This window comes from Plectropomus leopardus, chromosome 7 (assembly GCF_008729295.1).
Source record: "Plectropomus leopardus isolate mb chromosome 7, YSFRI_Pleo_2.0, whole genome shotgun sequence".
Taxonomy (NCBI): Eukaryota; Metazoa; Chordata; class Actinopteri; order Perciformes; family Serranidae; genus Plectropomus; species Plectropomus leopardus.
In genome coordinates, this window is record NC_056469.1 from 33,937,314 (window position 1) to 33,960,786 (window position 23,473).

The following is a 23,473-nucleotide window of genomic DNA, read 5'->3' on the forward strand; positions in this document are numbered from 1 at the left end:
ATTAAAAAGTCCCAAATTGAAGTTGTTTTTCGCTGTAGGAGCCCTGAATAATGTTTTATGTGGAACTCACATCACTGCTGGCATGAATAGTTTTAGTGTGAAATAATTACAGGCCAGTTTTGTTTTTTTTTGTTTGTTAGCCGAACTCTCTGTGCGTAAAAAGGTCTGTAAATGTTTCTCGTGGTGTCATGTGACCCATTGGAGTAAAATCCAGCTGAAATGCACTGAACACTTCCTGCACCGAGTCGTGTGAAGTCGGCTGCACAGTGTTATTGTTGGAGAGAAGACTGTTCAGAGCAGATCTGCAGAACAGAGGCTGGTGCAAAGCATTGTGGGTTAAGAGTTTCTGGCAGAGTGAGACTGAGGGATTGAATATCTGATATCTGACTTTTTTTAGGTTTCTCTTTTGAGAATCCGTTGCACAGCGATTGTCTGGCTTGTCACATCTTGGCTAAAGCAATTAGGCTGACTGCAGTGTGTGTGTGTGTGTGTGTGTGTGTGTGTGTGTGTGTGTGTGTGTGTGTCTGAGTGTCTGAGAGGAGGGGGGGTTTGCTGCTTAGTAACTATAGAAGTAATTCAGAGTTATGATCATGTCTCATTGTTGCTTATTGCACTTTTTCGAAATGAGAATTTTTATGGTCCTGAAACGTGAAATGAAGCAGGAAATTAAAAACCTAAGATAAGCCTTTTTTTCTGTCCTCTTCATCCAAAGCTGCTGCGTTCACTCCGTGATGTCTCGTCACATCCCGTCCCTGCTACACACACACACACACACACACACACACACAAACACACACACACACATGCACACAAACACACACACACTGACAGGTATTCACATATCTCATTTATTTTAAGTGTTCACGGAAAATATGCAGATAGCAAGGGACTGTTCCTTATTTATGAGTGGGGAGAAGGTGGTGCAAAAAGGGGGAGGCATGTCAAATATTTTCTAAGGAACTTTTTATTTTGGCTTAGGGAAGGGGCATATAACTTTAAATGGCTGTATTTTTAATGTATGATTTTTTTATTATTATGATTATTTTGCTTTTTTTATTTTGGTAATTTTTTTCTCTTTATAATATCTTCTGATTTTTTTTTATTGTTTACTTTTAGAATTAAAAAAATGTTGGTTTTTTTACAGCCAATTTAATTTAAACATTTTGCTGTTTTTTTATGTTGGTGATTTTTTGGGGGGTTGTTTTGTTTATAAAATCTTGGTAGTTTTTTTCTTTTAAAGTTTTTATTTAAAAAAAAAAGTCTTTATTTTTACAGTCAATTTAATTATTAACTGTTGGTAATTTTTTTTGTTTGTTTGTTTGTTTTTAATTTTTTTGGCGAGTTTGATTCCATTAATCAGTGCCAGAAACTGTGAAATCAGAAACTATCATTGGATTTTCAAATTCCCAACGGTCCTTGAACACATCATGTGGGATAAACGCTTCCATCAGAAAAAACAAACATAAACAAATCTGAGCTTAAAATACTGATATTAACTTAAATCACTTCATCTCATTCAATGTGTCCAAAAATAAATGTATGCATGAACTAACGATAAGAGTGAAAACTCCAGGAATTTAATTTCAACTTTCGACTTCCAAACATCAAACTTCTTATGGTGGAGGGAGGGTTATGCATTTTCCCCAAGTCACTCAGCTTCACCCCCGTCCTGTGATAAATACAGAACAGTCCCTTATAACATGGCTCTCCTCCTCCTCTCAGTGTGTGACAGACTCAACTGCATCTCATTTCCAAAGTTCCCAAAAATAGCCGAGCTGTTTGACCTCCTTCCTTGAGAAGTTGACCAGGTCCCGCCGCAACCGGTGGGCGGTGCGCGCTTTGAACAGACGGCGTGAAGTTAAACTTTGGGGACTCTGGTTTTTAGGTGAAAGGTTCATTGATGGTTTATGAAACTCAGATTGGATTCCCGACTCTCCGCCTCCTCCCTGCGGCTCTTTATCCCATTTCTTATGCATGCACCCTGCGCTCTGCAGATAGGAATTGTGGCTGATTTGCCGCAAACAACACTCTGCTGCATCCCCGCGCGCTTAAATCTGGAAGGTGTTAAATTTAGAATATGCTCTGCTTTTTCTTTTAAGATTAAACTCCTTGTGTGTGTATGAAGTGTGGTACCCGTGTGTGTGTGTGTGTGTGTGTGTGTGTGTGTGTGTGTGTGTGTGTGTGTGTGTGTGTAGTGTTGTGTTGTTGTACCTGAGTGCGAGGCGGATTCCGGCTGTTTATAATCTATAGTTAATTATTTGTGTATATTTCGGTGGTCACCATATGTGCAGTGGATTTTTGGCTCAGACGCGGTGTAAGATAAGTGTGCTTGCTCGCCCACACTTAGCTCGGTCATTTTCCTCCATTTCTCAGAACTCCGGGCTCGTTTCCATCCAATCCGGGCTATTTATAAACGGCTCTTTGGGGAGAGAGCGCGGGGGTTTATCGGGGGGTTCAGTTAGTGTCATATGAATCCAAACTGGGCAGCGGTCCAGGGTGAGTAAAACACACCTCTCCCCTCCCCCGACGCTGCCCTGGACTACAGAGAGAGAGAGCGAGTGTGTCAGTCTATTAACCATGTGTTGACTCACCCCTGCAGCTGTGAGTGAGTGGGAGGGAGGGTGAGAGGGTGAGTGTTTCTGGTCAGGAAAAAATAATTCAGAGGTGCATCTTGAGCCTCAGCTGAACGATTGAGAATCCATGCAGGAGTCTAAAACAGTTAATTAATGCACATTACAAACTGCTGAACATAAATGAAGCATTATTTTACTTTTTAAAAAATCAAAAAGGCAAAGGTCGTGTTCTCAAATTTCTTGTTTTAGCTCGACTAAAATGTTAATTTCATCTAATTTACATGACGAAAAGCAGAAAATCCTGTCAGTTCAGGGCTATATTTATATTGTGATATGAGACTAAATATGGTCAAAGATTTTGGATTTGGTAATGTCGTAACACCTTGATTCTACCAGCAGCGTGTCGATGACATGATGTTTTGCTCCGTCCTCCGTGCAGCTCTAAATCCCATCGCGTCTTGTAGGCTGATGCTGTCGACTCGCTGAGATTGTGTTTATTTCGGCATTTTTCCTTGATTTTTGTGATTTTTCCATGGCCGAGTAGGCTACTTATATAAATGCTTTCCTTTCCTGTCTGTTTAAATTGTTTTTATTGATGTTTTACACACTTTATTGTGCTGCAGCCTGCCGTCCAGCTATGAACCAAGTACATCAAGACTGTGCTTCAGTCAAAAATATAACTCAATCAGGGGTATTTATTGTAACCGGGGACATGCAAAGACAAACCGCCAAAAAATACTGTCTGTCTCCGTCCAAGCAGCACTGTAACCATTGTAACATTTTCACCGGCCTCCATGTTGCTTTCTACTGTTAAATAAGCTGTTTTCCAGCCTGTGTGACAGTCGGTGATGTCCCAATAACAAAATGAACAGAAAAGCATCCTCGTCTGCTGCAGAGCCGTGCACACAGTTTTTATCCGCTGACTTTTTCGAGGTTTAGATTTTTTAAATTTTTTTAGATTTTAGTTTTAGATAGACTTTATAGTAAAATACAACAGAATACAAATACATTCATCCATCAACTGCACATGCCCATCATGAAAATGCACACGTTACAGCAAATAAGACATACAGTATTACATATTCAAGCCTTGGGGGTGTTGAGGCTTTGATGGACAGTGGGACAACATAGTTTTTGAACCGGTTTTGTCTGCTGTGGAGGACTCTGCACCGTCTGTCTGAGGGGAGGAGCTGATATTCTGGTGAATGATGGGAAAGTAGTCTGTTGCCTGCTCGTTCATGTGGTAATTTTGGTGGAAAAGAGGCCCCACAGTGTGCATGTCTGCCTTTATTTTGTCTCGTGCAGTAAGTTTACATGTCTGATCATCAGTTCGGAGCGTGCTCTTGAATTTTAGAGCTGCTGTGGATGAAAAGGGTCAAACTGTTTGTCTGAAAATAGATTCAGAGTCAAACTGTGATTCTCCAAACATGAGCACAATCTCATAATCACTGACGGTTAGTTTAGCCCTAATCGAGTGTGTGTCTGTGTGTGTGTGTGTGTGCACGCCCGCGGTGATGTGGCTGGCTGCTCGGAGCAGGAAAACATGTTCATTAATTTACTGTGAGGCTGTAAACTGGCTTCCAGAAACAGAAATCCCTCACTGTGACTCGAGCCTCGCCCTCCTCCAGCCAGCGAGTCCTTGTCAGCTGTTTGATCTCTCCTCATTGCCTTCCTGCCTTTTGCCTCCACCGTCTCCCCCGGGGGGCAGTTTCTGGTGACTGACGGCCCAAAAACCGACTCGGAGTAAACAAAGCACCCACCGCCATCCCCGCGCTATTACTTTAATGTCACAACTCGGTGACAGGTGGCTGTTTGAGAGGAATGACTCTGCGGTGGTGTCTGAGGCTGACGGCAGCCCTGCAGCAGCAGTGAGGGCCTGTAGCTGCAGGTACTGAGAGGACGAAATGTCAGGACGTCCAGCTGCTTCTTCTCCTGTCAGGCAGGATTTTACAGTGCTGCATAGTTCAGTGACAGCAGCCATTTTCACCATCACCTTGATGCTAAGCAGGTAAACATTAGAGTAGGAAAATACTTCAAAGAATTCATTACAAAGCATGCGCGGGTTTGCTTGACTAATGTCGTTGTTAAGGCATTCGCTGAACAAACTAAACTAAACTAAACTCTGCCTTTACTGTAAAACATCTAATATCAAGTTTAGTTTAGTGTCTTTGACGGTGAAATGCGTAAACTGAATTTTCAGTTTATGTTGGAGGTCATAGTGAAGAGTGGTGTTGTCCTGGACTGAGTCCTGGCTGAGTCCTTGCCGCAGCAGTCGCGGGTTCGACTCCAGCCTTGGCCTTTTGCTGCATATCGTCCCCTCTTCCGCTTTCACACATATGCTCTGTCCAATCACAAAAAAGGCGAGAAAAGCCCAACAAATATCTTAAAAAAAAAAGACAAAAATAGCTAAAATGTGTTCTCTAAAAAATGCCAAAATATTTTGAAGAAGAAAATTGCTAAAATTATTTAAAAAAATTTTTAAAAAAAGTTAAAATGTAATGTGTAAAGAAAAAAATACCAAAAATTATGAAGAAAAAAAGGCTAAATATTTACCTTACAATTTGCCAAAAAAGACCATTTGCAGGTAAACAAATTGCCACAATGTTTTAGAAATGATGCCTCCCAAACTAGCAGCATATTTTTTTTTAAAAAAAAGTAAAGAACAAAAATCTAGCAGCAACAAAACAGTTGCCAGCTCAAACAATTTTCGCTGGTAACAGTCTGGTCCTCTTTAGCCTGGAGGACAAGTCGTTCATGATTTCCAATAACAATTTCAAATGTGAATTTGTCAGACCGCAGCACACTTTTTCGCTCTGTATCGGTCTGTCTCAGACGAGCTCCGGTCCAGAGAAGTCGGCGGTTTTCTGGATGTTGTTGAAATCTCGCTTTCACTTTGCATAATAGAACTTGATGAGCTGAGTTTACCAGCGATGGTTTTTCAAAGAGTTCCTGAGCCCATATAATAACATCCTTTATACTGTCATGTTGGTTTTTTAGTGCAGTACAGTGTGAGGGGTCAAAGGTCACGGCCATTCAGTGTTGGTTTGACCTCATGGCAGAACGATTGTTTTGGGTTGCATCAGTGATTGTGCAGGTGTCACTCATAAAAAGGCTTCATGGCGGCGCAATTTCACCAAACGTCATCATAAAACTTTTGCACAAGCTGACAGAATAACTGCAAATCTTCAATATACCGTCTAATCTCCTGAAACGTTTGCATTTTACTTCCACAATTACGGCAGAACACATCACGCTTTGTGCTCTTGAAGTTACAGGAGTCACGTGGTGACGCCTGATGTCGTCAACAGTAAATTCTTTGTATCGCTCGGCAGCTTGTCGCTCATTAAAATTCAGATATCTGCCCTGTTGGCATCATGTCATAAAGAGATTAAATTTAGAGTGACATAAAATCATGGTTACTAAAAAATCAGATTTATTGTGTTAAAGATGAAATCCTCGAACCAAAGCTGTTCTTACAGGATGCAGATACGTGTTGTGCGATGTTTTGTGTAAAGACGTGAAATTACATTTAATCAAATCTCTTGTGCAAATTTCGTTACTGTCTAATGGAAATCACGAGTCATTGAAGAGAAACCAGCACCCCCACCACGACCCGGCGCACTTCCTGCTCCGATTCGCCGCGTGCCGCTCGTCACTCAGAGCTCTCTGATGTGAAAATGAAATGTGTAAAAAAAAAAAAACCTGGCTGCTCTGTGGCCAACATGTGTGGGGGACACAGGTCAGTTGGTGCGACGCGGCGGTCCATTCACCACGAAGATCTCTTTAATTAGGCTATGTTCTTTTAATTAAGCAGCCGGCGAAATGTCTGTGTCCATTTGTCACCGCGCTCTGCTCAGGCGGCGCCTGGTGAATATCCCCCCTCTTTGTCTCCTCGCGCTTCCACAGGTCCCTGCTTCCTATTATACTTCCTCATTCACCGAAATGTATTTTTTAGATTAGCATGATAATACCCCACGGAGGGGAGGGAAAAGTAGTGAAGAGCGATTGCGAGGCTGCTCATCAGATTCGCCGTGTGCGGGCCGTGGTTATTATCATACTGAATGCACCATCAGTTAAACTAACAGCCTGAATTCCGACATTTATCTCCAATATCATAGACCCACTGTCAATTGCGTCGGGAGCACAATGGCAAATTATGGGTTACGTCTTGCTCCTCGGAGTCTGGATCTTTCCCCTGAGTAATTACACTATGCTAATGCTGCCCCCTCACGCACCCCCCATGACAGGAACAAGGCGCTCCAACTGCTGGGATGTCACACGGTCGGCTGTGGCGAAGTACGAGGGAATAAATGTGTTGTTTGTGGGGCGGCGAGGACGGGGGGGGCGAGGTTCAGCTGGAGCTCTGGCCGTGTTTCCAGAGACGAGGTCGGACGCAGGTCAGGCCACCTTGAACTCCTCAGCTGGATTTATTGTGTTTGAGGTGGACGGGGTCAGGTCACGCCCCCCCCACCCACCCCCCTCACCGACACGAGGACTTTGTTAGACATGAAGCAGCACAGACAAATCCCTGTCACGCTCTCTGACGACGGACCTCAGGGGTCAGAGGTCAGCTGTTGAGGGGCGTCCCTGTGGCATGACCTGAATACTGATTGATTTTCTCCAGGAGGTGTCAGGGGAGGGGGGGCTGCACGCTCAGGGTTCGTACGGTCATGAAAAACCTGGAAAAGTCATTTTGCAAATAGCAATTTAAAAGCCTGGAAAAGTTTTGGGAAACAGAATAAACCCTGAAAGTTTTGGAAAAGTTCTGACAAAATTTCGCAAGCCTGTGTGAAACACATTATGTGTTCAAGGACAGTTTGAAATTTGAAAATCCAATGATAATGTTGTTTTGGCAGTTTCTGGCTGTGATCGATGGTATTAATCACCAAAGATTTTTAAAGGATTTTCCTTTAAAAATCGCCAACATTTTAAAAGAAAAATTGCCAACATTTTTATTTAAAAATCACCCAAAATTTAAAAAAATGTTTTTTTGCAAAAAATAAAGATATTAAAGAAATATACTTTTTTTTCTATGAAAATCACCAAAATAAAAAAATCACCCAAATGTTTCTTTGAAAATTGCCATTTGTTTTTCTTTAAAAAACATGAAAATACTTTAAAGAAAAAAATGCCTAACATAAAAAAAAACACCACCATTTTCTTCCATTAAAAATAGACAAAAATGGCCCACATTTTTCAAAAAAACATTCCAAACATATTTTCTTTAAAAATCGTTTTTAAAATAAATACAAAAAACAGTCAATTAAATGTATATGCCCCTCCCCTTAAGCCAAAATCAAAAACCTAAGTCCCTCCCCCAGTGAAAATCAAATTAACATGTCTCCCCCCTTCACCTCCCGCGCTCTAATATCTTAGGAGCAGGTCCTTAGTTATATTTAAACATTCATTTCTAATCCTGTCCTGTCATTATTTTGTAAATAATATGTATGTAAAAAAAAAAACGTATTAAATAGTTAAGAAAAAAAAACGATCAGCGGTCGTTTCAGAGAATTTATGGTCTTCAAAGTTTGCCTCATTGTCATGGATATTATCGGTAAAAATGTGTACGAATCCTGGTGATGACGGTAAGGAAGGGTCACCTCACTTAGCCCTCCCCCCCGCGGCGATGTGGAGAGGGAATGTGATCCAGAGGAAGGAGAGAGTCACAACATGCCCGACTCCTCTGCTCCGCGCTGTAGCTCAGCGGGTGTGTGTTTTCACTTTCCCTGAAACGAGACACCGCGCCACATGTTTTCCTTTAATAGACAGCAGATCGCAGAGAGAGAGAGGCCAGCGCTGCGCTCTGTTTCCAGAGGAGGCCACGCTCCTCAGCTCCTCTCACAGATTTATTAGCCGCTGCTCAAAAAAATGCACAAACATGTTGCCTTCTGACAGCCTTATCAATCATCCTGTTAGTGCAGGTCACAGTGGTTTACTGGACTCAGCACTGGTTCTACACTTACACTGGTATTTTTTAAAACAGCTCTTTTCTTTTTTTGCTGTGTTCAAATTTCAAGCGACAGCAACAGGCTGCAAGTGATTTTCAGCGAAAGCTGCTGATATGAAGCTACAAAGTGACGCTCAATACTTGTGTCTGCAGATGGACGTGATGCGCTACAGATACAAGCTAAGCAAACCTCTACTTCAACAGTGTCAACCAGTCACATGTTTTTGTTTGTAGCTCTGATACTGTGTTATTTAGCTCAGTTAGCTGATGACACGATAGCTTTCTGTGCATTGCGCTGCACATGGAGATGCGATAGTGTGCTGAAATGTGATGTTTAGATATTAATCAAAAAATATTTTCTTCGGCTAAATCCAAACTTTAGATGCTGTTCAGTCGAGGTTCTTTATGGCAGATACACAGAAGCCTGTGACGACTTAACTATTTTTTTTATTGTTAAGAGCTTGTGGATGCAAGACAAATTTCTGTGAAAATGGACAATAACGAATTGTTTAATCTTAATACCTCTTTCTTACAAAAACAAGTGCATGCACGCAGGTTTTTCAAACACAGGTAAACCTGCTAAATATAGGGGATAAACTGGATTCCCACTGCCAAGTAGTAGACCTGCGAACGCAGCACTGCAGCAGACGAGTTTCTGGATTATGCATTTTCATAATTGACAATAATGGCAATAAGGAAAAATCTGTTTTTCAAAACTACCTTTGTACCTGTGGAGTTGGGCTCACCTGTTTTTTTTTTTTTTTTTGTAGTTTTGGCCATCATGTCTGGATGAAATAACATGTCACTAACAAAGTTAATGGTAAGATTTGGGAACACCGATGCGAACCTGTAAACCTGTAATTTCAAGAGAAAACAAAGTGGTCTGTTATAATATCTAAAACATGCTGTAGTACATTTCCTGCTGCACAAAGAGGGATTATAGCCAGCGTTTCTGCTGGACTCCCTCTCTGTTAATTACCTCCAAATAAAGTAGTTTAAAATTTAAATAAAATGAGTAACAACAATGACATTTCTAAAAGACAATATGCAGTTGGTCACAGTTTTTATCCTTGACAGTTTTTTTTATTGCTATTTATTTCTCCCCCAGAACTTTAATCATCTTCTTCCACTGCAATAGTTTCACTTATAGCCCGTAATAATAGTAATAATAATAAAAGCTGGTGTTTTGTCAGCAGAGCTCAGATTTGACTCTTTTTTCTGAGCTGCTGATGTCTCCTGATATTTGAGCAGCGATCTGAGGCTCTAATTCTGATGAGTTTCCAGAGGACAACTGTAATTATGAATAAAAAGTATCTGCAGTGGCAGGATGCCATTTAAATGTCTTTCGTCTCCTCCAGTAAAACAGAAAAAGGTCACAAATAATTCTGAAACAGAGAACTCGTCTTCAGCCTCAGACCTGAATTATCCCGTCAGGGCGGTGATGATATTTGAGGACGATTTATTTCTGCTTGAAGACGCTCCAAACTTTACAGGCGTCTTTGTGTGCTTTGGACTAAACCCTCTGAACGAATATATTTTCAGGTCCGACATGAATGATCCAGACTGACCTGAGACATAAAATATCCCAAACTGTGTGTTTATTAGGGTTGAGCGTCTTCACTGGTCTCATGATTGATTCGATTTGATAACATGATGCTTTGCACCCTCAGTTTTTATATTAATGCACATGGCTACTTTTTCATCAATAAATACAAGCAGTCAGATAAATATGAACTTCCATTTTTATTATTTAAAGATTTCTTACAAATCAAACTGAAAATTCAAATTGAATTGTTCCAATTCCCAAATTAAAAAGTGTTGGCAGCGTCTTCTGGAACCGGTTGTGTTAAATGGGCGTATGATGTAATTTCATATCGATCGCAGGCCTCTGAATCAAATCAAATCAAAATTGTATCATGGCAGACTTTTGTGGATCCTTAATGAAGCTCATCTTTGATATTCTTTATGAATTTTTGCTTTTTCAGCTCAAGTTTCTTTCAAGAAAAGTTTCAAAAATGTTTGTGTGTGCTGTCAAACAAGGTGCTCAGACAGAAAGAAAATGAGAATCAGCGCAGAAAATTGCAGTCGGTGCATCTCTAATAGACTCATTGTGCTCCCTCAGTCAGTGAGTCAGCAGACATTTATTTAAATGTAAATCTTTGAGATTATTTCCATAAGTCATGCTAAGAAGGAGGAAGAAATAAGAGCTAGAGAAGAAGTTTTTTTGCGGAGTGTCTGACCAGTTTAACGTTCTGGTCTTAAGCTCGGGATGATCTCCTGAAGCTTCTGATCCTCAGACCAGAGTCGGAGGATCACTGCGGTTCAGATCTGGATAATGAGCCACTAAATCCTCCTGCGGTGGGCTCAGCGCATTCGTCAAACTGCTGCCAGTCAAGTATTAGCAGGGCGGAGGAGTGTGCACGCTGAGATTCTGTAAAGATAGCTGCCCCCTCTGCAGACCCTCACCCAGCTGGGTCTGCACATAAACAGATACTAACAGGCTCGACGCGGGGTTAATCGTTTCTCTGAACGCATGTTGCTGCGTGCTCTCATGTTGTTAATGGGAGCCGACATCAGCTGAGAGGTTGCGGTGACTCATCCGATCCCACCATCTTGCATCCAGTAACAGAATCAATACAAGAGTCGTTCCACGAGTGTGAGCCGTGAAGAGAGGAAGCGTCCGAAAACCGTTCTGCACACGGCAAAAGCTCAGAGCTCGAGGAGCAAAAGAGCAACGGTTTAATGATTTCTGCTTCCTCATTGTGTTCAGGACAGATTTACCCAAAACAGGAAAAAACAAATCTGCGTCATTTCTCGTCTCCGGTCACGTCTGTTTGTGTGTAATTTAACATCCTAACATCCTGGAATCTGAGAAACATTCTAAAATCGGAAAAACATCTTAAAATCTGAGAAATGCCCTTAAATCTTAGAAACATACTTAAATCTGAGAAATGTCCTAAAGTCCCAGAAATGTCCTGAAATCTCAAAAATGCCCTAAAATCCCAGAAATGTTCTTAAATCCAAGAAATTTCCTAAAATCTGAGAAATGTGCTTATATCCAGGAAATGTCAGAAAATCTCAGGAATGCCGAAGATCTTTACATGTCCTACAATCCTGGAAACATCCTAAAATCCTGGAAATGTCCTCAAATCAGAGGAATCTCCTACAATCCCCAAAATGTCCTAAAATCTGAGAAATGTCAGAAAATTCTGGTAACTACCTAAAATCACGGAAATGACTAAATCTCTCGAGATGTCCTAAAATCCTTGAAATGTGCCAAAATCCTAGAAATGTGTTAAAATCCTACAAACTTGTCTGGGGCTGCTGTGGCCCCTGGCCTCCTGTCATATTGCAAAAGTGGCCCCCAAGCGAAGCGTGTTGAGGCTCATAAAATGTGGCTTTTCCAGCTGCTGGTCCGTTTTCGTGGCGTTTTCACGTGCATGATGGTGATGACGACGTGGCGGTCTGATTGCAGCAGACGACCAGCTGATCCGCGTCACTGAAACTTTTTTGGTTCTGCTTTAAAGCACAAACACACTCGGCTGAATTAATCAAGATGCATTTAGGGCAATTTGTAGTCTGGGAACTTAAAGTGGCTCAGAGACGGTCGGGAACCTTTTGTTGAGTCCACGCTGGAATCTGTTTTCCGCAGAGTCTTATCTGGCCCTCTGATGGTTTGTGTTTTTTCCCAGGCGGTTCGCTCTGTGAGTTCAGAGCTGATCTGAGTTCCTACAGACGGCAAACACAGACGCTGTCGATCAACTCTTTACCACTGAAACAAGAAAATAATGACCATATGCCCAAAGGTATCACTCTGCCAAGGATCAGATATTGATTCAACACAGCAGCCCTGCTCTCCATCCAGAGCTCGCTGTCCTTTTGTCAGAACAAAGAAGTCAAGAGCACAGAGGAGAAAAATAATCCTCGCCTTAACCTGAACTGAACCGTCGTCGGCATGAAGCTGCCGGCCGGATGCTGCCTCTCCAAGTCGCCTGCTGCTGGAGACGTGAAGCCGGAGGCCAAAGCTTCCATCATCATCATTAGTCTTCGTGCAGGTCAGAATCCAACCAGGTCGCACAGAAAGACGCTAACTTCAGGGTTCAAAATGTCATTTAAACACAGGAAAAGTCATGGAATTTGCCAATAGCAATTTCCAAGCATGGAAAGATTTTGGTAAATGTCATATACCTTCAAAGTTTTGCAAAAAAAGTCATGAGATTTTATTTTACAAACCTGAATAATACCACATGATGTGTTCAAGGACCGTTGGAGGTTAAAAATCAAACAATAATTTCAGTTTTTAAAGTTTCTGGCTGTGAAAAATGGTGCAATTTGGTGTTATCACCCCCCCAAAAATAAAACATTTTCGAAAAGAAAAAAAAAAGAAAAAAAAAAAAGAAATCACCAAAAAAAAAGCTATTTTTCCCCTAAAAATAACCCAAATCTTTAAAGAAAAAAATAACCACCACAAATGTTTTCCATTCTCTCTTTAAAAACTGCCCAAAAAATTTAAGACAAAAAAATGCCTAAAATAAAAAACGGAAAAAAGGGCTAAAATGTTTAATGAAAAACAAATCGCCAAAATGTTCATAAAAAATAAATAAATAAAACAAAACAAAACTGCAATAAATAGCAACCAATAGGGGGTATTGATGAGCGTTTCAGAGAAACAAAAGAAAGTATGGTCTTGACAATTTGCCTCACAGTCATTTCAAATTTATTGGTAAAAATGTGCATGAACCCTGTGACTGGGAAGATGGTCCAGGACCACGGCAGCTTAATGACTTCCTAAAATGACAGAAGAAACGCTCATTGTGATGTCAGTCACAGTTTGGTTTTGGCTCTTGGAGCCCTCTGAGATTCTGCGCCAGATTGAACCTCTGATTGCTTTTTTTATGCCTAATGTTCGATTGGAAACTAATCAGCAGTAACTGTAAGGAGCAGGAAATGAAATACATGTGCTGTATGTTCAGGAGAAAATTACTTATCAGCCCGCTGAGGCTGTCATGTTATTACATATCAATCTGCAGATGGAATTGTTTTTCATGCCTCCACGCCGGCGACAGCGTGGATAAAGGTGTTATGTTTTCGGTTTGTACATCTGTCAGTTTCATTTTCATGAGACGGTTTTTCAGAAAGGTATTGAATGCATTTCCTCAAATTTGGTGCAAACGTCCACTTAGACTCAACAATGAAGTTATTGCAATTTGGTGGTAGAAGGTCAAAGGTTACTGTGACCTCACTTGGCCATAACTCAAGAATTCATACACTAAAGAATTCATACACCAAATTTGGACAGAATTTCAAAAAAATGTCTAACAGGAAAAAAATTATGAAGTGATAACATTTTCTATCCAAAAGATTCACTTAACTGGGACATCTTGGGCTGTACCCGAGTCAAAATAATGTCTGTTAAATACAAATATTAGATGTTTTGTGTTTTTTCTATATAAAGTTTTACAGTTTGAAGAGGCTCAGTGAGACAACAGCAGCATTCATGTAATAAAGTAAACGAGCTAACGACGGGTCGGAAATGTCATCAAGAAGTTTATTTTGCTGTTTGTACACGCGCAGACAGGCAGACAACAGATAAAAACAAACAAGAATCAGAGAAAGATACTAACAAATATTTAAAAGAAAGCAAGCCACAGTACAGTTTAAAAACACAAAATAGGTTCAGATAAATTATAAACTATAATATACCATGGATATTGCTCATATTGCAATTTTTCACTTGAAAAGTTTTGAAATTTAACTAATCTAGTGCCGGTTGTAGAGATCTTTTGTGTGTGAAGCGTCCATATTTCCGAATGTATACTGTAGCTTCTTTGCAGCATCATCCATATTTTGTCTTCAGTCATGGCTCCGTATGAGTCTGAACAGACACGGATTCAAACCGGTTCAGCGATCACATGGCGGTAATTCAGGTTTTTGTGACGTGTCACGTGAAGCTGAGTTTGCTGAGTGGCGAGGTGGAGAAGACGTTTGTCTGGGAGCAGATTGTCGCAGCAGACTGTGAGCTGAGACGCCATCGCCAGATTTGGCTTCTTTGAGCTCTCGGATTTGTCGGAAGATTTTGTAGCAACCTGTTGTCATGCGAACATCTCCGAACACGTCTGTTCCCGCAGATCAGAGCGGCATTTTCTGTCACATGTTGCACATGACAGCGTGACAATGCATGTTTACATATACAGTGAAAAGTATTCACCCCAATTTGCTTTTTACCTGTTTAGTTGCCTCACAGCCTGTAATTTAAATGGATTTTTATTGGGATTTGTTTGCTTTGTTTTTGTAATAGACCTAAACAGAATAGTCAATATTGGTGAAGTGAAATAAATTTGAAAAAAAAAGGTTTTCTGAAAAATAAAATGATGGAAAATGGTGCGTTCATAATGCCCCTAAATAAGACCTGGAGTTATCAGTTACCTTCAAAAGTCACATCATTTGTAAAATAAAGTCCACTCGTGTGCAATCTAAGTGTCACAAAAACTCTGTTTGTAAACATCTGCTCTGGACACATGAATTTTTTTTTAAAAAAACTTTTTTTCATTATACTTAACCAATGTTTAGTATTCTCTCGAATTCTATTACAAAAAATCCCAATAAAAATCTGTTGAAATTACAGGTTGTAATGCACCAAAATGGGAAAAACACTAATGAACACTTTTTCAAGGCGCTGTACGAATGTATGTGTAGATGCATTGCACCTGTCTGCTGTGCACCTCACATGTCATTGATTGGTTGCCGTTTGTTGTTCGATGGATGTGTGTCGCTTCTATTGTTGTGTGCATGTGTTGGGCGAACATGAATCACCTGCTGTTTTTGGCAAAACCTCCAACGTGTCGATCCACTCGAGGCGGCAGGAGAGCATCAATTCATCTGGATTCTTCTCATGTTCTGTTTCTGCGATAAAGCTCCTTGTCTTTTTATCCAGTGATCCGTGATACATGTGCGCCACCAACACGTGTGTAATTGCACTTTGTGTTACATACAGTTTACATTGCACTTTTGTCTTCTGTATGAATTGGTACATTGTTTTCTTTTCTTTTCCTTTTTCTTTCTTTCTATATTTCTTTTGTCTGTTACCTGCAAAGGGACTTCGGATTTTAATTAGCAGTCCTGCTAAATCAATTAATATTAGGAGTCGACAGATTACCAGTTATCAGGGCGGATATTTGGCATTTTGCCGGTAATCTGCAGCAGCGTTTTATCTTAATGATCTCTGTCTGCACTAAAGTAAAGATTCAAAAGTACTGTATGGGAGTATTACGATCAACCAATTATTATCATTGTTATGTTTTAAATTATGTTACAGAAAATACAAATATATGTATTTTATTTTATTTTAGTTTTTTTAAGTCATTTCCTTTTTTTTCTTTTCTGGTATTGATTTTTTAGATCATTTTCTTGTAAGTTTTTGACAATTAAATTATATATATAATTTTTCTTTATTTATTTTTTGAAAATTTTTGGGTCATTTCTTGATGAGTCACTCATTGTCTTCATCCTACGGTTTTGAAATAAATACAGCCAGTTCTCTTAGGTTTCAAAGGGTTAACTACTAATAATCTGTATCGGTGTTGGCCCCCTAAAGGCCAATAACTGCCCCCTAATTAATATGCTGTGTGCCTTTTAAATAAACATTGAATTTAATTAATATTGATTTATTTCTCTTCACAGATCCACTGGGAGCTGCTGTCTGCACCGAACTGTCTGCACGATCTCCGTCTGAAGGCTGAGGTACTGTACAAACGCTGTTGCTGTTTTGATTTGGGAGACTCGGGGTTCACTGTTGAGGCTGAAGTGGATGTGATGTGACAGAGCGAGCTCTGAGACCACCTCGTTAAAGGATGGTTACTGATGCAGCTTTTTAAGATGGACACGGCCTCCTCGCTCTCTGATCTGCTCCTTTTAATCAGATGTCAGGAAAGAGGGTTTCAGTGTTTGGCTCACTGTGAGGAGGAGGAGTGTTTGTCCAGTGAAGGACAGACCGAGTTCACACGCACGCGCACACACACACACACACACACACACACACACACACACACACACACACACACACACACACACACACACAAACACACACACACACTGCAGTGAACCGGCTCGGTCAGAGCAGCAGAGACACTGAGCTCAATGCTCATTATGGGATGTTAATACCATTGTTGTGTTTACTGGAAGTGATGGGGTCTGACATGAACACACTGAGGACGTTTTCATGCACAAAATAGTCCAGTATTTGCACTTATTCCCAAAAATATAATGTTTCTACTGTGCCGTTTACATGTCTAATAAAAATGAATATTCCACTAACACTCCTGTTTACGTGCAGCCATGCACACTCCGATTAACGTGCCCTAACATGTTGTTTATCATGTCGAAACATGAAGAAGTATAACTAGAGCTGATGTTGTTCTTTGCAATGATGATGATGATGGTGACAATGATGATGAGGATGATGGTGACAATGATGATGATGATGGCGATGATGATGGTAATGATGCTGATGATGATGATGGTAATGATGACAATGGTGATGATGATGACGACGATGATGATGGTGATGATGATGACAATTATATTAACAATGGTGGTAACAGCGACGATGGTGTTGATTATGATTGTGATGGTGGTAATGATAATGACGATGATAGCAATGATGATGATTGTGGTGATGATAATGATGGTGGTAGTGATGATGATGACGATGGTGATGATGTTAACAAAGATGATGGTGATGATGACGGGGATAGTAACAATGGTGGTAACAATGACGATGGTGTTGATAATGATTGTGATGGTGGTAATGATAATGACGACAATAGTAGCAATGATGGTGATGATGATGACAATGATAGTAACTGGTGGTAACAATGACGATGGTGTTGATGATTGTGATGGTGATGATGGTGGTAATGATAAAGATGATGATAGTAGCAATGATGATGGTGATGATGATGATGGTAGTGATGACGATGATGATGACGATGACAGTTGTTGGGTTATCTCCGACATCACCGTGTCAGTCAGTCAAATCTTCCATGATGCTCATTAGGTGCGTTTTTTGAAATTGTGTTTTTGTAAACTTTATTTTTAAGTTATTGAGAAATATTTCAGATTTCCGACCATGTTTTTTTAGGGTGTTTAATGTGGCTTGAGCTATTTATTTAAAGTGATGACACCTCGTGATGAAGGAGCATCAGGATGCTCTCAGATGACTCAACTCTTCAGCGTATTCAGTATTTCTGACTTTCTAGCTGGAGCGGCTCCAGTCTGTATGTCGAAGCATCTTTAGGGAAAGATTCTGAACCCTAAATATCTCCTGATAGCTGTTCAATCAGCGTGTGATTGTGTATGACTGTTTAAAAACTGAGTAGCAGGAAACACTGTGCACGGTAGCCTCGGCCACCAGTTTGTGTGAGTGTGGCTCATAGTGTGAAAGTGCTTTGAGTGAAAAGTGCTCTATTTACCATTTACGGTTTATAGTTGTGTCTGTGTCTCTCTGTTTCACTACAATATAATGTTATCTCAATGAAATGTACTGAAACGAACATGTGTTTGACACAAGAGGGAAATTTATTATTTTGTCCAATAAGAATCTGCTTCGCCGGTGAGTCAAACAGTGAATTTCGGACACTGCTGTTGAAGCTCTGTCACTCCTGTAAAAGAGGCTCCTCTTTGCTCTCACTGAGGTTTTGACTATTGTTTTCCTCATGATTAGTTGTTTTTTTTTTTTTTTGCAGTTATTCATTATTCAAGTGAACAATCTCAGGATTAACGGGTACGAAGGAACTTTTTTTAATTTGCAAGGAAATGTTTAGAACTGCAAGATCTTACAGACAAAACAGAGACTGTAGAACTTGTGGATCATAACGTCTCCTTGCAAAGTGAAATAAAGTATTTTTCTGAAGCGTCACAGTGTGCAGACGTCTTTGTGCCCTGCAGTGAGGTAGGTTTTTTTGTCCCTGGATGTGCAAACACTCGGTCCCTGTTGTGTTCTGAGGATTTCTGGTGCCATATGCTGCACAGATTGCAAAGTTCAAGTCAAATTTGGGATTTTTTTTCAGGCTACATAAATAAACTTGGCTATTTACAATATTAATATAGCAGTGAGTACTTTGTATACCAATGAAGCGTTCCCACCTGTTTGAGGGGAAGTTGTCGGGTAGTGAAGGGGAAACAGAGACCTGTAGGCAGCATGAGGGAGCAGTTATTGTGTCTGGACGGGTTTCTCCCCGGTGAGGCTGAGTGTGGACAGTAGAGGACAGGGCCAAGGAGCGCCGATGACAGGACGCCTCATGGGATGTTTGGAAACAGATGGCTGGCCAGATGCAGGCCTGCTGTGACCTTGGAAGCATCTGAAGGTAAAAACCAGCAAAAATGTCTGAAAAACAAGTGAGGAGAGACGAGCAGCAGCAGCAGCAGCAGCTCTGTGGTTGTGCCCAGAGACGTTTCTGTGCTGCATTAGTGTGTGTGATCACGCATGCAGTTAATTTTCTCTGGTGTGTATCTCATCAGAGGAGTTAACCTTTTGTGGCATGTTGTAATTTGGTTTGTTTTTGTTCACACTGTTGGACTGTAAGTGAGCCGCCACTCGTAAACAACAAGTTTTCATTAACGGGAAGAAGCTCCGGTTGTTTTCTGCAGAGACTTTTCAGTCTCAGCAGCTTTTACTAAAACATGATGGGAGGTATGTTCAGATTAAGCGTTTTGCCGCGATCCGAGTCATTTAATATTGAGTACCTGCAGACCCCGAGTCCAGATCCCATATTTGTATTTACCTCGATATTCCAGCTGCACAGTGCACACCTAAAGTACTTGAAAGTTATTAAAATTAATCCAGTGTTAATGCTTAACAGATTAATAGCTCTGCAATGCAATGCAAGAAAAAATGTCTGCATCCAAACAGTTCCTTAGGGTTTTTTTTTTTATTTCATTTTTACAAAATACCAAAATAAACAAACTAAAAATGCTTCTACAGGCTCTTATTACAATTCCAATTAATGCAGCATCTGCTTTGTTTTTTAATATAAAATAACCAAGTAAACAAACTAAAAACATTTAATATTATATGGCTCCTATCACAAATCCACTTAGTGCCGCTTTTTTTAAAAATAAGAAAACCAGACAACAACAAAAGTACAGAACATTCCCAGTTCACAGTTCTGCTTATTACAGCATTATAGTAAAACTTGTTCATGAAAAATAAACAATAAAAATATATTTATATTCCAATTTTAGCTTTAACACATAAGTCTTAAATAACAACAGCAGCAGCCACTCAGTTTCTTTCAGGTTTGTTTTTAAAATGACTTCAACAATAATCACTGTGACTGTTAACTGAATATTTTTCCTCCTATTGTCTTCGGCAGTTATTAGACTAATTTTCTCAGCTCCTGTTCTCACATGAATGAAGTGAACATGCATTTAGAGTCAGATGTTGATTTAATGATGATGGCAGGTGAGGACTTGTCAGACCTGATCTGGTGATCATACAGAGGCTTTGAGACGTGCCTGCACAGGTTTGCACATCGCTGTGTGTCATGTTCTTTTATTGGGTCAAAGGTTGGAAGCAAAGATGCAAATTTTTGGATGCAGATTGTTACATACTGGAGTTTTGGTGAAAACACCAGTCCTTTTTCTGTAAGGATGGCGCTATAGAGCTGCTGCGAAGACACTTTCAAATGCTTTCAGATGTTTCTGCTGCCCTGAAACGTCATGCAAACATCACGACTCGGGTATCATCGAAATTACAACTTTGGAGGGCCGTTCGTGTGCTCGGAACTCGTAAATATGGTAAATATGATGTTTCCGAGGAGCTCCTGCAGGCAGAAATATCTCCGCCATGAATGGTAGTGTAATAGGCGTTTCTATGTGAAGAAATGGGACTATACATATATTTTTTGTAAGTTGTAGTGAAGTTTAGATGGTCAGCGGCTGCACAGTGAGGATCTTTTGTCAACACTATATAAGAGTTATATTCCTGATGTAATTCAGGCGGCGGCAGACTGAGGCGAACGCCACCAGCAGTGTGATATTGTGCGAACCTCGGGGGCTTTGAGCTCTTCAAAGGGAGAGCCGTGATCAGAGCTGGGAACTGGCTGCTGAGGTGGTGGGGGGGTGGTGATGGAGGAGGGTGGAGGTGTCAGGCGTATAATTGGGGTGAGGAGATCTCTGGGGTGGATAGAGGGGAAGCTTTATTAAGACCGCTCAAGTCTGATGTGGCTTCTCGGCCGCCTGGCTCTCCGTCGCACACCCACGCCTTTCAGGCCAATCTTCCATTTCCACCAGAGACTGTGTAACAACAAAGGGATGAAGGGCAAAGTCCTCGAGCTCCTCTCCGTCACAGACAAGACAAAAGACCCCATTACTTGAGGAGCGGTGATGGGGAGGCTGTTGTCTCCTCCGTCTCACTGCTGAGTTCGCTCTCTATGACTTATTGATAGTGCTGTCGAGTCGGATGCCGGGATGCTGGCGTTATTGTGACTCAGTTTCACTTCAATGAGACGTTCATTCAGCAGTCTCCCATCGACTGATGACTGCTTCATTACCTCCTTCTTTGTGAAACAGAAAAGACCTTTTCTTCTCACCTGTTTGCTTAAAGCAATCCCGAGTTTATTATCAGCCGTTCTTCAGCCACTGACACGTTTAGACCCTGAATACACTGCGACAACTAGGAATGATTCCAGTCAAGGCATTTTTAAATCGACCGTGATTGGCTACATTGACTTTATAGATTGATGTGATTCTTTGTTTTACATCATCTGTCACACACGTTCTTTTACTGGCAGAGGTTTCATGTACAACCAAGCAACGAGTGAACTCTCCTCCAAACCGCACTCTGCCCGGGAACGTTATAATTCACCTTTACTCAATACTTACTTTTAGTCAGTAGAGTTTGAACGCACCGTAAGATAAGTTAAGATAAGATAAGCCTTTATTAGTGCTACGATGGGGAAATTTGCAGTGTCACAGCAGCAAGGTGTGTAAAGATGAGCAAGCAACAAAAAGAATATAAATATTTAAAAAAAACAAGGTGTAATAGTAAAAAACAAACAAGTAACATGGATCTTGATAAATTTGGGTACAACATCAAGTTTGATGTGTGCAGACTGTGTGATGATATCACTTTCATCCATCAACGTTAACACAAGAACAAAACGTTGTCAGCGCGCGTCATCTATCTACGTCGCTGTAGTGGTCACAGCAAAATGTAAACAAGCATGAATGTAGAAAAGAGGACAACTTGAAATGCCAATTTTGCCACACAAGCTGGAAGTATTTATCAGCATCTACGAACTTTTAGCAGTGTGGCGCTGATCAGTGCATCATTTCATGCTGAATTTCTATTGGCTGCTCAGTAGATGTAGGTCACAGCAGCAGTCACACAGTGAGATGCTCATCCCAAATTTCTGACACTGTCAGATATTTATCCCAGGCCAACTTTGATTGCCAACCGTGACATTGGCTGAACTTCTCTCACTGTGCGACATAAAACCACCGATTTAGAGCCACGACCAAAGATATCGATAAGTTTCTTTCACGATGGTCATCTTTCGTCTGAGACAGCCCAAAATCAAACAGTTTATACCAGGCTTTAAAGAGACAGAGACATTCTCTTTGAGACAGAGATAAGGACAAGGACAAAGAGATTAAAGGGAGGGTTGTCATTTTATACTTTTTAGAAAAAAAAAGCTTGGATGCAGAGATTTTTTTCCTAATGCATTGCAAAATTTTTCAATTGTCATGCAAATACATTGAAATGATTTTAATAACCTTAAAGTACTTAAAGTTTTTACCGTGCAGCAGTATTATCATGAAAATAGAAGTATGGGATCAGGAGTCTGTATCAGCAGAAAGTCAATATTAACTGACTCAGATCAGGATCAGGAGCTAAAAGGACTTGATGGGGGACATCCAGAGCAAGAACACTACATTCTGCTTTATCATGTTTTGGCGAGATCGGGATAATGCGCGGCTTAAAATGCATTGAGAGCTAAACACTGATGAAATATTTACAGCCCAAAGTGTGTGCAAACATGGGAGCCCGGGACGGATAAGAGCAAAATAATCTCTGGTGTTTCGCCTCACAAGGGAAAACAAACTTTCCAGGGTGACTTCCCCCGTGACTGATCGTATCAAGTCTGATGGAGAGATTAGGAGCTTAGCTGCTTATTTCTCCTCTCTGTGACCACTCGAATGTTGCCGTGACTCGCTGCTCTTGTATCAATAATTGAAACCTTTTGTAGATGCGATGACTTCGTGAAAAAGTGACGCCGTCCGTCCCGCAGACGCAGATTTAGTTAGCCGCACAACAAAGATGTGGGTTGAAGGGGGAGGCGGCGGCGGGGTCCTCGGCTGTAAATTGGTTTCTGTGGAGCTCATGAAAAAAGGGTCTGGAGGTCTGTTCTCTGCTTCCTTAGTAGCTTGTTAATCCCCCACAGCTCTGGCCGCAGGGAGGGCTGCTCGCACATACACGGCCCTGGTGGAAACGGCGCCACTCCTCCTCCAGCCCTCTTCCGTCCTCTTTCCACTCGGTCCTGCAGGGCTTGGCTAATCCCCTGCCTGGTCATGGTGGGGAGATTGCAGGCTTTTTCAAAGCCCTTTGCTGGCCGGACTTCAAAGTTACAGGGATACAGAGACTTGAGGAGGTGGGAGAAAATGAGGTCCACCGCAGCTTTTCTTGTGAAGGTGACGCAGACTTTGGTGGTTTGGTGGACGGGAGAGACGAGGACGTGCTGTTAGTGGTGATGTATAAACAGTTTTTAGGTCTCACTGTGAGTTTTCTTTATCGTTTCATAAAAATATACACAAGACAGTATGCTCATGCAACGACAGAAATAAACACTACCATAAACAGCACGAAACACAAACAAGATGCTGCACATAAAGATGAAGCATGACTCAGCATAAAAACACTAAGAGCTGACGTATATAGTTTTTCATCCTGCTT

At 41.0% G+C, this 23,473-nt stretch overlaps 1 protein-coding gene across 1 annotated transcript in view; it reads left to right on the forward strand.

The window, feature by feature from the left end:
* Positions 1–23,473, forward strand: part of sema6e (sema domain, transmembrane domain (TM), and cytoplasmic domain, (semaphorin) 6E) — a 208,577-nt gene that overhangs the window by 10,776 nt on the left and 174,328 nt on the right. The window contains 1 exon segment of the mRNA XM_042489201.1: positions 16,201–16,260. The gene's annotated coding sequence lies outside the window, so the exon portion shown is untranslated.